The 13,432-nt window shown below is 38.9% G+C and overlaps 1 pseudogene; it reads right to left on the bottom strand.

The window, feature by feature from the left end:
* Positions 1-4,518, bottom strand: part of LOC102871436 — a 14,673-nt pseudogene extending 10,155 nt beyond the window's left edge.
* Between the last annotated feature and the right edge of the window lie 8,914 nt (positions 4,519-13,432).

Here is a 13,432-nt window from a genome sequence, read left to right as displayed (position 1 = left end):
AGTTTCTCCACCTTGCCAGCATTTGTTGTTTGCTGTTCTGTTAAATTTTGCTATTCTGACTGGGGTGAGATGATATCTCATAGTTGTTTTGATTTGCATCTCTCTGAGAGCTAGGGATTTTGAACATTTCTTCATATGTTTGTTTGCCATCTGAATGTCTTCTTTGGTGAAGTGTCTGTTCATATCCTGTGTCCATTTTTCAACTGGGTTGTTTACCTTTATCTTATTGTGGTGAGTAGCAAACATTTCTTGTCCTGCAGTTTCCCAGAGTTTCTGAGTAATCCAGGCTCAAGTTGGCTTGTGGTTCTGGTTTAGGATCTCTCATGTCAAGCTGTTGGGTGGAGCTGCAGCTTTCATTAGAAAGTTGGAGGAGGATCTATTTCCCAACTTTCTACAGGGAGGACATAATCCCTCTCACATTTTGTAGGCTCCAGTCCTCATTTCTTTGCAAACGGTTCCTCAGCACAAGATTGCCTGAGGATTCTCACAACATGGCAGCTGAATTTCCCCCAATCTGAGAGTGTCCCAAAGGAAACCACATGTATTAAGCCTTTCAAGTGAAAATAAAAATATCCACCAAGACTGTGAAGTAGCAGTGATAGTGGAGGAATAGTTTTTTAATTCACACATAAAAATGAGATAGTAAATAGTAAAACTCCAAACCAACAGACAGTATTTAAAACAAACCTAGATGACAAAGTATCTCAACCACCTAAAACTACAAATAGGGACCACTATTGAAAGCTATTGATATCTCTACCGGAAAAGAAGGGATGCAGTGAGACATAGGAGAAACCTAAAAGCCAAACCAACTCCATTGCTGTTGAGTTGATTCCAAGTTACAGGGATTCAATGGAACAGGGTGGAACTGCCCCATTGGGTTTCCAAGGTTATAAATATTTATGGAGGAAGGCTGTCTAATCTTTCTTCTGTGTAGCATCTGGTGTGTTTGAAACACTAATCTTTTGGTTAGAAATTGAGCACTCTGTCTACTAAAAACTGAAACAAAAACATGTTTGTTGAATTGTACGGTATATTAATTATATCCTAATAATTAACAATAATTTGAAGGTGATATACTCACAATAGGTGTTTATCAGACCACATCTGAGTTATATTCTGTTTTACATGAGATTATTCTTTTCTTCATATTTTCCAGTTCCTTAATCTTTGCATATCTTCTCTTTGCCCTCTGTTTACAAAAGAGAAATTATTTCTATTTTTATAAAGAAAAATAAAATGTGGAAGTTTTCTGTTGCAGGAAGAGGAGCTAATGAATAGAAGCAAGCCTTCACCTTCTCTTTAGAATATGATTTTTTTAAAAATTTTCATTATCTTATACTATCCAGGGGGCTGGGCTCTATGAGGAGAAATGTGACGTCAGTATTGGTGGAAGATCTATCAACAATCTGTGTTATGCAGATGATACAACCCTGCTTGCTGAAACTGAGGAGGACCTGAAGCGCTTGCTGCAGAAGTGCCATATTGGTACATAGGGTCGCTATGAGTCACAAGTGACTCGACAGCACATAACAACAATAACAACACTTTATACTAAATCCTTTGAAGTATCATAAATGTCCATGATTTCAGTGCTCACTTATATGCTCGTGACTCCCAAATTTCTTTAGGTCAGATCTTTTTCCTGTGCTATATATATCCATATATAGTCATCTAGATCTCTGTATATATATTTCAAGTACCTTCTAAATGAGATAAGTCTCAAATTTTATTTACTATCTAATCTACTCAGAACAAAGCAGGAAAACACTGCATGGTTCAACATTTGGGAAGGGTGTATGCCAGGATGTGTTCTATCTTTGTAACTTTTCAATCTATATGCAGACCAGATCATCCAGGAGGCTGGGCCTTATGATTGGAGGAAGACTTATCAACAACCTGTGTTATGCAGTTGACACAACACTGCTTGCTGAAACTGAGGAGTACGTAAATTACTTGCTGCAGAATGTCAAGGATTTCAGCCTTCAATATGGATTGAAGCTCAGCATCAAGAAAACAAAGATTCTTACCACTGGGCCAATTGATAGCATCATGATAGAAGGTGAAGGGATTGAGACTGTCAACAGCTTCAGTTTGCTTGGCTCCACAATCAAGACACTCCTGGTACCAGCAGCCAGGAAATCAAAAGATGAACTGCATTAGGAAAGTCTGTTGTCAGGAAACTCTCCAGAGTACTGAAGAGCAATGATGTCAGTCTAGAGAGTAAGGTACACTTGATACAGGCCATAGTCTTCACAATTATTTGCTATGCATCAGAAAACTGGACAATGACTAGGGATGATAGAAGGAGAATTGATGTCTTTAAGTTGTGGTGCTGGAGAAGAGTATTGAATATACCATGTACACTGCTAGAAGAACAAACAGGTTCATCCTGGAGAGGGTGAAACCAGGTTGATCCTTGGAGGCAAGGATTCTGAAGCTTGGCCAGACATACTTTGGGCATGTTGCAAGGAAGGACCAGTCCTTGGAGAGGGACATCATGCTTGGGAGGGTAAAGGAACAGCGCAAGAGAAGAAGACCCTGGATGAGATGGATTGACTCAGTAACTGGGGTAATAGGGGTAGGTGTGTCATAGGCAATAAGGTTGGCTCAGGATAGAGCAGTGTTCAGAGCTATTATACATAGAGTCATGACAGGTCCCAAGCAACTCGACGGGTACATAACAGCAACAACAAAATTCGACTCTTTGAAGATAGTCTAGGTTATGGAGTGAGATCCTACAAAAGGCCTAACTTGTCACTATGGTCCTAGTTGGAAAGGAAAGTTTTCTTCTTATGTTGGAAGAAGGATATGGTAATTTCTTCACAAAATTTTTATCGTGAAAACCTTATAAATCATCACAGAATACTGTCTGACTCGAATGTTTTGGACATGTCATTAGAAGGGATCAATTACTAAAAGAAGACATTATGTTTGGTCTAGAAAAGGGGCCAAAAAGGGAGAGGGAGGCCCTCAGTGAGACAGATTGGTAAAACAGCTGTAAAGATGGCCTGCAACATGTTAATAATTGAGAAGATGATGCAGAACCCAGCAATATCTCTTTCTGCTGTATACAAGGTCACCATGAGTCACAGATAACAAGATGGCATCAATCTTTGTGCTAATAAGGCATTACTGGAGTAGGAGGGTCCTAAAACTGATGTCTTCTGAGTGGTATAAAGAGAAAACTAGACATAGATACAAAGAGGGGAACATGCTATGTTTCTACATCTGCAAAGAACACCTAGTGCTACCATTATATAGGATCTTCTTTCCATAGAGCCATTTGGGCTACCAGCCTCCAAAACTGGGAGAAAATTCATCCCTGTTTTCTAAAACCACCTGCTTGTGGTGGTTTTGTTATTGTGACTAACCTTGAGGAGAATGGGAATCCCAGAACACTTGATTGTGCTTATGCAAAACTTGGACCAGGAAGCAGTCTTCAGAACAGAGCAAGGACACACTGAATGGTTTAAAATCAGGAAGGGAATGTGTCAGGGATGCATCCTGTCTCCATACCTTTTCAATCTGTACGCAGAACAGATCACTTGAGAGGCTGGGCTTTATGAAGAGGAATGTGGCATCAGGTTTGGAGGAAGACTCATCAACAACCTACATCATGAAGATAACACAACTTTGGTGAGAAGGACCTTAAGTGCTTGCTGCAGAAGATCAAGGATTGTAGTTTTCAACATGGATTGAAGCTCAACATCAAGAAGACCAAGATTCTCACCACTGGGCCAACTGGCAGCACTATGATGGATGGAGAAGAGACTGAGGTTAACAGTTACAGCTTGCTTAGCTCCATAATCAACACTCTTGGCACCAGAAGTCAGGAAATCAAAAGACAAATAGCACTAGGTAAATCTGCTGTCAGGGACCTTTCCAGAGTACTAAGAAGCAACAGTGTCAGTCTAGAGACTAAGGTGCACCTGATCCAGGCCATGGTCTTCTCATTAAATTGCTATGCTTCAAAAAGCTGGACAATGACTAAAGATGAGAGAAGAAGAACAATTGATGCCTTTGAGTTGTGGTGCTGGATAAAAGTCTTGAACATACCATGGACCACCAAGAAAACAAATAGGTCTGTCTTGGAGAGGGTTAAACCAAATTTCTCTTTGGAGGCTAGGATTTTGAAGCTCTGTCTCTCATACTTTGGGCATGTGGCCAGGAGGGACCAATCCTTGGAGGTCATTATGCTCAGAAGGGTGGAGGGCCAGCAGCACAGGAGAGGAAGACCCCAGATGAGATGGAGTGATAGCAGTAACTAGGTCAATGGGGGTAGTTGTATTGGAGTCAGTGAGACCAGCACAGGACAGGGCAGGCTTCAGAGCTGTTGTACATAGGGTTGCTATGAGTCACAGGTGACTCAACAGCACATAACAACACACATAACAAAGACTGCACCAGCTTTCAGTTGCTCAAACCAGAAATCTGGGAATTAATCAAGACTCTTCTCTCTCCTTTTCTACCTATATCCAATAAATCATTTCGATCATTCTGTTTATTAAATATCATGCCTATTTATCTATTCCTCTACACCCTACACCTTCTACATCCCTAGTAAATTAAAACATTCAGCATCTTTCACCTTGATCAAATTGGAAGTGTTTAGACTAGTATCCTTGATACAATTCTTATTCCTTTACTTCCAGATAACGCCAAGGTGATCTATAATCTACATTTATGATAATCTCGGTCTCTCTCTCATAATTCTTCAGTCATTTCCCTTAGTCTATAGGATAAAATATACACTCATTGGAATGGCAGAGAAAGCCTTTGGTAATTATTTTTTTTTTTTTGTGAGAAAAAATTATTACATTTAGAATTAGCCCACTGGACTCAGTTTAGATGATCCCAATTTTGTTGGCAACATCCAAAGCATCATAATCAGGAGTAGGTCGAACATAGGCCTTCTTCTCTCCATCAGGCCTAATCAAAGTGTTGACCTTAGCCACATCAATGTCATAGAGCTTCTTTACAGCTTGTTTAATTTGGTGCTTATTGGCCTTGACATCCACAATGAACACAAGTGTGTTGTTATCTTCTATCTTCTTCATAGCTGACTCAGTGGTCAGGGGAAATTTGATGATGGCATAGTGATCAAGCTTGTTTCTCCTGGGAGTGCTCTTCCGAGGGTATTTGGGCTGCCGTCGGAGTCTCAGCGTCTTAAGCCGCCGGAACGTGGGTGACGTGCGGATCTTCTTTTTTTTTTGGCTGTGGACGCCCTTCAGGACTGCCTTCTTGGCCTTCAATGCCTTTGCTTTGGCTTCAGTTTTGGGAGGGGCAGGGGCTTCCTTCTTCGCTTTCGGTGCCATCTTCGTAGAAAAGTGGTAATTCTTCAACATCAGCTTCCCACTTCTTTTGGCAGTATACTGAAATTCCTTTGGGTAAATTATCTCTGTGCATTGTGAGCAGGACAATAAATCAAGACACCCTAGATAGGTGGATACTGACGTAAGGCTAACTATATGCTCCTCCTTATGATTTTAAATATTCAGCAAAAATTACACAGGTATGGCAGAAAGTTTATTGATACTTGTCCTTTATAACAGAAGACTGAGTAATTTCTGCTGGCTAGACTTCTGCAGCTTCCTTTGATACAATTTCCAAACGTAGTTCTCCAGCTTTCCCGTCAAATCTGTGAGCCACCCATCTTTCCAATAAATTCTCTTTTTGTTTACATTAGTCTGAGTCAGTTCTTTTGCTTCGTGCCAAAAAATAAAACAAAACAAAAAACTTTAGATAAAAAAAAACTGTACCAGATACATGAATCCTGTTTATTGCCTTAGCCTTACCTCTTACTCTAAGGAGCTATGGTGGCCTAGTGGTAAGAAGCTGTGTTGTAATCCTGAAGTTACAAGGTTTGAATCCACAAGCTGCTCAGTGGAAGAAAGATGAGCAATCTCTTCCCTTGTGATTAACTGCCTTTGAAAACCCACTGCAGTGTCAGTTATGGGTTGGTCTGACTTGCTGGTACCCAACAATAACAACTACCTTTTAATATAATACCTTATTATAAATATATATCTTAAATTTTTCTATACTAGTGAACTCACTGTAGTTCTGTCATTCAAATGCTCCTCCTCTTACCTCTTAAGATGCCCACTGACAAATGTCTCAATTTCAGGGAAAATGTTCTTTTCCTCTCAATGGCTCCTCTGATTTCCAACAATGGACTGGTTATACCTTAAATATTAATATATTCAGTTCTGACTCATAGTCAGAAAAACCTTTGGGTTTCTGATGCTACAAATCTTAAAGAGAGGACATTTCCCATCTTTCTCCTGTGGAAAGACCAGTAGATTAAAACCACTGAAGACATGTCTCCCTTTGGATTAGCAGTGCAACTAGTTATAGACTCTGTCCCCAGAGTTCGTAGATAGATAGATAGGTAGTAGGTAGGTACTTAGGTAGAAAGATAGATAGATGATAGATAGATAGATAGATAGACAGATAGATAGATAGATAGATAGATAGATAGATAGGCAGAAAGATATAACAACGAATTCATAGGTGATTCTTTAGTGGGTCTACAGAGTCAGTAAATTGCATGGGAGGAGCTTGCCCATATTTCTCCCATGAGGCAAGTGGTAGATTTGAACTGCCCATTTTTGGGTTGGCAATGAAACGCTCAATAGACTAGATACATATACACAAATGTACTGCTTATTTTTTTTACTTGCCTACACTAGAAAATAGTGTCAGAGTCTGTAGACAGTTGCACTACTGTTGAATATTGAATATACTATGGAATGCCAATAATCACTACTATAGGGCCCAGCAATTCCACTCCTAAATAATATATTTTAAAAACTTGAAAGCAAAAACTGAGAGACTAGTACAGCAGTGTTCATTATAGCATTATTCACAAAAGACAAAAGGCAGAAATTACAGAAATACACATCAATAGATGAACGGATAAACAAAATGCGGTATAGACATACAATGAAATAGTACTCAGGCAGTACGAAAAACGAAATATTGATACATGCATGTTACAGTATAAATGGAACTTGGAAGAAATTATATTGGTCAAAATAAGCCAACCACAGCAGACTTGATCTCATAAAGAAACTGAAAGCAAATGTACAGAAGCTAAAGTTTATTAGTGCATATCAGAGATTAGAGCTACTCTAGTGGCCTAGTGTGTAAAGAGCTGTGCTGTCAATCCAAAGGAATATGGTTTGAATCCACCAGCTTCTCTGTGAGCAAAAGATAGGCAATCTGCACTGCAATCTTGAAGGTGCGTGGTGCGAATCTACCACATGCTTCTCTGGAGAAGGAGAGGCAATCTCCTCCTGTGCCAATTGGATCTGACTCTACGGTTTTTACACAACAAGAAAGAAAGAGAAAAAAAAAGATGGACACTATCCTCCCATGTATTTCACTGCCTCTGAAAACCCACTGGAAGGTCAGCTATTGGTTGGTTCTGATTCAAGAGCACATAAAAACAGTAACAACAGAAATGAGAGAAAGTGGGTGTAACTAATGATTGCAAAGAACATAAGCCTGCCAAAATATACTGAGTATAAATTAGCTAACATTATGTTAAGGGAGGAATGGAAGTTTATTGTGTCGTGATGATTATGCTTGCTCTGTTAAGTTTGCCCAGATGGGTAAGTAGTATGAAGGGAAGATAAGTTCATTGGTTCATGATGTTTATGTCTGGTGGTGGCCAAAGAGGCAAGCTGTGATGAGTAAAGATGTTATATATTTAACCTAAAACATTCAGCAACTTAATGTGTTAATCAAAAGATGCTATATTAGACTTAGAGACTCAATACATTAAACTAAAAAGGAATACCTCAATTGTTATTAACTGCACCCCCAATACAGATCTTCAAGGACAACATGTGTTAATCTAAAAGAGGAGCACTTCAATTCTGACTCGTGACGTTCTGAAGTTTTAGACCTAAAGAGATTTTGATTGGTTACATCTGGCTTTGAAAGACTGTAGAAAAACCCTGCACAAAATAATGATAATTAAACCTGTCTTTCAGAGCTATAAACTAGAGGCATCAGAAGGACAGGACATCTCCCATTCTCCACAGCCTCTTGCTGGATCTTGCAGTGAACGCTGTCCACTGTGGTGAGCACTTTTCTTGAATTGAGTACTGAATATGATGTGATTAGTTGTTAGGCATAATTGTTTTGACATTAGTGCCTGATTGGTTGTTAAGATTTTAATTGCCTTCAGTGCCTCACCTTAGAAATGATTTTGTATAAAATTATAAATGGACTTTGGACCTTGCAGTCCAAGAAATTGTCTGATTTGCACTTATAGTACATCTTGCCAGTATTCTCTGTTTGTGTCTTAAGCCCCCATAATACACTGATTAAGGGGGGAAATGCACTGGAGAATCTCACTACAAGCAAAAAAGGAAGAAGTGGAGAATAAATACAATGCATGTAATCCAGGACCTAAGATTGCTGTGCCTGTCAGACCAGGGCCTACAGAAGAACACAGGTAATCACAGCCTCAACATCATGAAAACAAAAATACTCACTACTGGGCCAGTAGGCAACATCAAGAGAGATGAAGACAAGATTGAAATTGTCAGTTCTTTCATCTTACTTGGATCCACACTCAACATCCTTGGTCCTAGCAGTCAGGAGATCAGGAGACATATACCATTGGGAAAGTCTGCTGTCAGAGCCACAGTCTTTATTCAAGCCACAGTCTTTCCAATCACTTACTATGTTCAAAGAGTTGGACAATGATAGACAAATGATAGAAGAATCAGTGCATTGAGTTGCAGTGTTGGAGAAGAGTGCTGAATATTCATTCCATGGACTGCCAAAAGAACAAACCACATCTTGGAAAAAGTACAGCCAGAATGCCCCTCTGGAACTTTAGACGGTGGACCAGAAACTCTGATCTTGAAATAATTTTCAAATCTTAAACAAAAAATATTTCCTAGAGTAATCTTAATACCAATCCATAGTTTGGCCTATCTTGTTGGGAGTTCTGATGGCCTGGTGGCAAGAATCTGCACTCCTGTAGTGTGTAGTTCAAATTCAGGAGCTGCTCAATGGTAAACGGGCAACCTCCACTCATGCAATTAACTGCCTCTGAACATCTACTGCAGGGTTAGCTATGAGCCAGTTCCGAACTTAACAGTACAAAACAAACAACAACAACAAAAATATTTCCTGAAGTAATCTTAAAATCAATCCATAGTTTGGCCTATCTCATAGTAAATAAGATAATCCTGGAGCAGTATGCATTTTTAATGCCTATGCAAGACATATCTGGGATCAATTACAATGGCTCCTCAAAAGATTAGATAAGAACCTTAGAGGAGGTGAGTTTATGTTAATGAAGAGGAACAACTTAGAACAAGAAAGTAAGAATGGTTGCAAATTTTTTTTTAAAAAAGAATGGTTGCAAATTCTAAGAAAGTCAACAGTGTCACTAAATTGTATTTATGAAAACTGTTAATTTGGTGTATATTTTTCTGTGCATATTCTCAATATCAATAACAAAATAAATACAATTTAGAAAGGAAAAAAACCCCAAACTATGAATGGCATTCCAACAAGTTACACAATAATAAAGATAGATTCATTCCCTCATTCCTGGAACTTGCTGGGTCTTGGCTCTTTCTTAGGAATGTTTTCATTAGAATTTGTTTCTATTACAAGATTCTTAATTAAAACACCCAGGATTTAAACATCAGGTGGCTTTCAAGTTATAAACAAAAATGCATTTTGGGGAATTAAATAACTCCAGAAAGTGGAAGTCCCTTATCCAAATCAAATCAGAGAGACTACTGTTAAAACGTGTAGAGATCAGTTACATTAGGCTTAAATTTCTGGTCTTTCTAGTTTATGTCACAATTAAATGGCTTACAACTGTTCTTCATCTACCAAATTGCATTCTAGCTCTTTAAGTGGAAGACATAAGGGGAAAAAATTAAATTATGAAAAAGTGGCTGTCTCTAAGTAACAGGGCTGAGGGTGAGAAAAGATGGAACCAGGCAGATACTGATTTTTATTCTCCTTCTGTACTACTTATTTTCTAAACATGTGTATATGCTGCTGCTTACTTTAATCTTATAAAAATGTTTTCATCAGGCCATAATCAAACTCAAACTCACCGTCTTTGTATTCATCTGACTGGTATCAACTGTCCACCAGTTTCTGAGGCTAAAATCTTCAAAGGAGACTCGCCATCTTTCTCCCATAGAGCCATTCAGTGGATCCAAACCATTAGACATGTCTTTTGGTTAGTAGTACAACTCACTACAGACTATGACAACAGAGCTCCAAATACTATAACAGCAACACCGACTAGGGATCCCTCGGGGAAAGACGCTGTACTGCAGTCCCAAAGGCATGTGTTTCAACTCTATCAGCTGCTCCTAGAAAGAAGGATGGACAATCCCCTCCTGTGCAATTTGTTGTCATTGCTGGTGTGTGTGTTGTCAAGTTGGAACCAACTCATAGCTGATCCTCCAGCAGATTTTCAGAGGCAGTAAATCACATAGGAGGAGACTGCTCATTCTGTAGATAGTAGACTTAAACCATAGGCCCTTAGGATTATTTTTGCTGTGTGATGTTGACTTGGAACCAATCCATAGCTAACTCTCCAGCAGGTTTTCAGAGACAATAAATCACACAGTAGGATATTGTCCATCTTTTCCCCAAAGAGCAACAAATGGATTTAAACTGTGTGCCTTTGTTATTGCAGTGCAGCTTCTTACCACTAGGCCAAGAGAGCTCCCTCCTATGAGATTTACTGCTTCTAAAACCTTGCTGGAGGGTCAGATATGAGTCACTTCCAAATCAATGGTACCTACTAGGCCATGGCTTCCAAACAAATGTTCGAATTTTAAAGTAAGCTTTATTGAAAACAAAAGATTGCAACAAACATTTTTATAAAATAAAATGCATCTATTTAGATTTTCTGTTCAATAAGTTTCAACAAATACAAGCATCAAGATATATATAGAAGGATCACATCATCTGAAAAATTGTTCCTTTTTTCCTGTGCAATTTCTAACTCCTATCTCTTGTTATGAGCTGTTGAGTCGCTTGAGACTCATAGCAACCTTATGTGCAATAGCTCTGAACTCTGCTCTATCCTAAGTCAATCTCACTGTCTCTGACATACCTACCCTCATTACCCCAGTAACTGTGTCAATCCATCTCATCAGTGTCTTCCTCTTCTGCGTTGTCCCTCCACTTATCCAAGCATGATGTCCTACTCCAAGGACTGGTTCCCTCTGGCCATGAAACCAAAATATGTGAGATGGAGCTTCAAAATCCTTGCCTCCAAGGAGCAGCCTGGTTTCATCCTCTCCAGGACAGATCTGTTGTTCTCTTAGTAGTCCATGGGATGTTTTGTACTCTTCTCCAGCACCACAACTCAAAGACGTTGATTTTTCTTGCAAAGATTATGGTTTGGATCAGGTGCACCTTAGTCTCTAGACTGGCATCACTGCTGCTCAGTATTCTGGAGAGGTCCTTGACAGCAGACTTTCCCAATGCAATTTGTCTTTTGATATTCTGGCTACTGGTACCAAGAGTGTTGATCGTGGAGCCAAGAAAACTGAAGCTGCTAACAATTTCAGTCTCTTCACCATCTATCATGATGCTGCCAATTGGCCCAGTGGTGAGAATATTTGTTTTCTCAATGTTGAGCTTCAATACATATTGAAGACAGCAGTCCTTGACTATCTGCAGCAAGTGCTTCAGGTCCTCCTCAGTTTAAGCAAGCAAGGTTGTGTTTAATTTAGCTTTTACTAGAATTTCATAGAAAAGAATAAAAAAGTAAACAGTGTATACGTTTGGCTTCTTTTGCTTAAAATTTTTTTAAAATGTGCCCATGCTGCATATATTGTAGTTTGCTCCTTTTTATTGTTGAGTAATTTTCAATTATATTTATCTGCAATTTATTTATCCATTCATTTGTTGTTGGAACTGTAGGTTGTTGCCAGTTTGGAGACAGTTTGGTCTTTAAGGAGCACCCTAGTTGCACTTCCTTCAAGACAGACTTGTTTGTTCTTTTGCCAGTACATGGAATGATAATTAGAGAAAATTGTCAGACTCTTTTCTACAGTGATTCTACATTTTATAGCTCCAGTTGCTCCATAACCTGTAACACTTGATTTTGTCAGACTTTAATTTTAAAAAAATAAAAAATCAAACAAACAACAACCTTTAGTGAGCTCTGGTGGCATAGTCCGTAGGGAGTTATTCTATTTTAAAGATAACAAATCCACCAGCCTCTGTATGGGAGAAAGAGGGGCAATCTCCTCCCATGGGATTGACAGCCTTCAAAAAATTCTGTTGGAGAGTCAACAATGAGTCTGTTCCGACTCAATGGCAATCAGTTTGGACTGGGGTTTTTTTGTTTCCTTTTGGTTTTAGTTTAAACTTTTAAAAAACAACCAGAACTTCTTCCAAAGTGGTTCTACCATTTTTTTATTTCCACTAACAACCCTAGAGTCTGGGTGTTTCATATATTTTAACTTGTACTTGGGATTGCTGAACTTTTATTTTAGAAAGTGCACTGGTGGGCGATGGGAACTGACTCTGCTGAGCCTCCAGAGGGTTTTTAGAAGCTATAAATCATGTAGGAGGAGACTGACCATCTTTCCCCTATGGAGCAGCTCGTGGATTCAAACCTAGTGCCTTTGGGTTGGCAACTCCTTACCACTAGACCACCAGAGCTCCCTTTAGACCAGTATAGTGACTGTATAAGGAGACTGGGCAGCACAGTAGTTAAGCCCTTAGCTGCTAATTGAGAGGTCAGAACCACCAGCTTACTAAGTGGGAGAAGACAGAGCAGGAGGCTTGATAGCATAGGAGGGTAGTTCGTTCTCCTTTTATTAATAGCATTGCTACAGGATTTTAGTTGACTTGACAGCAGTGAGTATTGATTTTGTTTTCAGTTTAGTGAGTGTGTGTAGTGGTGTCTCATTGTGATTTTAATTCAAAGTCTCTAATAAAGAATAATATTGAGCTTTTTTTTCATGTGCTGGTCAGACATTCTTACATCTTCTTTTGTGTAGTAACTGCATAAGTCTTTTGCTCATTATAAAATTGGATTGTTTTATTATGGAGTTATTTAATTTCTCTCCCCATATGTAGGACATGAGTCAGTCACCAGAATATATGTATTACAATTACATTTTTCCAGCCTTTGGCTTGTCTTTTCATTTTCCTGGGGATATCTTTAAAAAATAACTTTTATATTTGATAAACTCTAATTTTTATACTTTTTAGCAAGTTGTGCTCTTTGTATCCTAAGAGAGTTTTGTCTATCCCAAGGTTGTGTAGATTTCCCCGTTTCCTCTGAGCATTTATATTTTAATTTTAGTTTGTACATTTATGTCTAAAACGATTAGAACAGCACATCAGCAGAGAACTGCCGGAAGTCCAGGCTGGGTTTAGAAGGGGTCGTGGTACTAGGGATATTGTT

Source organism: Elephantulus edwardii, unplaced genomic scaffold (assembly GCF_000299155.1).
Source record: "Elephantulus edwardii isolate Elephantulus edwardi_28Jun2011 unplaced genomic scaffold, EleEdw1.0 scaffold00026, whole genome shotgun sequence".
In the NCBI taxonomy this organism is placed as follows: Eukaryota; Metazoa; Chordata; class Mammalia; order Macroscelidea; family Macroscelididae; genus Elephantulus; species Elephantulus edwardii.
This window is presented reverse-complemented; position numbering and strand designations above follow the sequence as displayed.